The sequence below is a fragment of the Saccopteryx leptura genome, chromosome 8 (assembly GCF_036850995.1).
Source record: "Saccopteryx leptura isolate mSacLep1 chromosome 8, mSacLep1_pri_phased_curated, whole genome shotgun sequence".
Taxonomy (NCBI): domain Eukaryota; kingdom Metazoa; phylum Chordata; class Mammalia; order Chiroptera; family Emballonuridae; genus Saccopteryx; species Saccopteryx leptura.
Genome location: NC_089510.1, coordinates 57,605,204 through 57,608,299, shown reverse-complemented (window position 1 = coordinate 57,608,299; position 3,096 = coordinate 57,605,204). Strand labels below are relative to the sequence as shown.

The following is a 3,096-nucleotide window of genomic DNA, read 5'->3' as shown; positions in this document are numbered from 1 at the left end:
TGCAGGCCCAGAATAGCCACTGGAGACCTGGAAAGAGTAAGTAGGGCACTCTGGAAACTTTTTGCTCCAGAGAGCATGGCATTATTTACTTCTACATTCCACAACTGCAGTAATTAGGCTGTTAGGGATTTGATGGGTTTTTTGCCTGAGTTTTATTCCTAATTTCAATTCTGTATGGGTTTAGGGCAGGATCACAGTGTTCCACTGGATGTGCCTGACTTTGGGGCTTTGGGGTTTTCATTTTCTGGGTGACTGTTGGCCAAGCTTTGAGTCTAATGAGGCTTGCAAGACTATACTTTCAGGGATCATTTCTATAGTTTGTTACTAATGAGGTTTGCTTTAGTTCCCTCATTTTTCTTGGAGGAGTCAGAAGCAATTATTATTATAGATTCAGAGTTGCTCCACTGGCACAAATGCAGTTGCTTCTTCAGCAATTGTTAGGTGTTATTTAGTGTCTACTGCTGTTGGCGGTTAGTTTTCAGTTTCCCCTGGAGTTTTTGGGCTTGCACCTCCTCCTTCGAAGTGCCTTTGGTTTTTTCCCAGAGATGTAAGAAATATTCACTGCATGGCCCCTGCCGCTGTGTGGGTACTTTTCCCTCCAAGTCCTTGCTTACCGTATGGAGAATCTTTTCTAACCTGACAGGTTCCCATTGATATTAGGTCAGTCCATAAGTGAGTGGTTGCCCTGGGTGCTCGTAGGTGCTGGCTAATTTGCAGTTGCTGTCTCAAGAACAGATGTATGGTGATGGAGGCCAATTTTTTCATTTTCGCAGGTGACAGTTGTTGGCTGCTCCTTTGTCCTGTAAGCAAAGGAGCCAAGCTGGGATGGGCTTCCCAAACATTGCTGGCTCTGTTTCCCAAGCTCCTGCATCTCGGTGAAAGTGTAAGTAGTATACATGGTAAATTTGTCAGTACCAGGGGGCCCTGTGGACCACCCCCCTGGGCTAGAGGCTGGTCATGCCTCCAGCCTCCATTTTACTACCAGGCATGCATGCTGTTCTGGGCTGGGGGGGAACCTCACCCTCTCCCCTTTTCAGGCTCACCAGTGTTTACAGAGCTTGGATCCTCCCCCAGATGAGTAAGTTCCCAGCCTCCAAGACAGGGCAGGCAGTGGCCACTTCGGGGTGTGCTCTGCCTGGGATGGGACTGGGTAGTGGATGGGGGCTGGGGGGAGAGACAGGTCCCGGGTTCTGTAAGGTGAGCTGAGCTTGCTCTTGGCCAAGCTGTCCCCTTTGAGTATCTCCTGGTATTAACTTGCTTATGGAATCTGCTCTCCTTCTCCTTGAGTTGGTCTAGCTTTGGTTTGCCAGGCCTTAGGAAAAGGCAGGGGAGTGGGGCGAGATCTGTGATGGCTTGAATGTTTGTGTCCTTCCAAACCCCTAAATTCATATGTTGAAATTCTAAACCCCACGGTCTATGTATTAGTAGGTGGGGCCTTCCCCAGGAGCTGACAGAGATGAGAGAGCATGTGGAAGCTGTGGGACAGAGTCACCCTTTACCCTGCACACTGGCTGAATACCAGCCCCGGTCACAAAGAGTTGAGGAACTTTCCAGGAGAGGCTTCCAGGAAGTCACTGCCATATCTGATTATATCAAAGCATCCAGCTTGACCAGGGGGATATCTCAGGATTATACGTACTTGTTTGGCTTTACTTTTAGCTTTGGAAGCTACTGTCCTCTTCAATTGCACTTGATAGCTTTGATTAGGCATTGAACAATATCTTGCAGTTTCTTCCTGAAATTGCTGAATGAACATCGAGGTGAATACAGGAGGATCTCTAGTTACCATGCAGCTCTGTTCCTACAACAGTGATGTAACCCGAATTGTGGTGTAGGTCAAAACACACCCTAGCCTTAAGTCACTTACCTATCCTAACACAGTTGTAAAATCATAATCTAGAACATAGAGACACAGCTAAGCCACAGAAAAAGAAAAAGGACATAAATACACTGTATGGTAGTAACTGAAAATGACAAAAAGTGAGTATAAAAAAAATTCCTTATGTTTATTCCTGTGGTTGGCGTGCACACTGGAAGGGGCATTGCAAGGTGGGAGAGAGGGACCTGTTGGGAGGAGGAAGCTGGAGAGGCAGGAGAACCTGCAGAAGGTGCTGGAGACACTGGGTCAGGTGAGTCAGGATTGCCTGAGGAACATGCAGTAGACGCTGGAGATGATTCTACTTGTGCTACAGGTGTTTCATCTCAAGAAGCAGCTGATGCAGAGGGTACTGGATCTGTTGCAGGCCTCTCTACCTTCTTAAAAATTTTCTCCAGGCCAGTCTAGAACTAGTTTGTTAATGTAGCCCATAAGTACTATGCTAATGGCATAAGCTGAAACATGTCTCAATTTTTTAAAGTTTTTATAGAGTGAGCGTTGTAACCTTGAAATGTCACTGTTGTAACCTGAGGTGCCCTGTAATGAAGTATTGTGCGGAGACACTTCGAGATGCTGGGGATGGGGGTCGTGGTTGTTGCAAGAGCGACTCAAAGAGGAAGCCTGGGTCTGCCTCGGAGGCAGGAGGGTAGCATTTAGGGACTCATGTGTCCTGAGCTGTGACAGACAGAAGCAGATGGGATGAGGCCACAGGGACATTGTGTCATTCTGCAGGTGACCTGGACACTGCCAAAGGCAGACAAGACTGTCAGGAGGAGCACTGTTCTCTCACCTGGTTGGTTTGTAAATCCTTTTCTTTTGCCATTTTCTTTAAAGAAATCTCTTTTGAATTCTGTCCATAGTTAGGCTATAGCCAAGCGTTCTTTTGAAAACAGGGCACACTACACAGTTACTGAATTATCAAGCTTTTGTCAACATCAACATCATCATTATCAAAATATGGATCAGGTATTCGGCTGAGCAGATCCTTGCACAAAGCAATTTAAAGGAATAAACACACTTCCTTCTATTCTCTAAGAATGTAGCTAAGAGCAAAAAACATAACCAGTGTGGATGAAAATGTTAAATGACATGCAGACACGCACCACGTATACAAAATCTGAGCACAACAGGCCATGAAGGAATAAAAGGGGGTACGACCTAACCCTCAGGCAGACCTGCATTTGTCTGACGGTCATCAGTGTGGGCTGCTAGAGAGAGAA

The 3,096-nt window shown here is 46.4% G+C and overlaps 1 pseudogene; it reads left to right on the top strand.

Annotated features, from left to right (window-relative positions):
* Positions 1–286: 286 nt before the first annotated feature.
* On the top strand, positions 287–400 carry LOC136380182 (small nucleolar RNA U3; annotated as a pseudogene).
* The last annotated feature ends 2,696 nt before the right edge of the window (positions 401–3,096 follow it).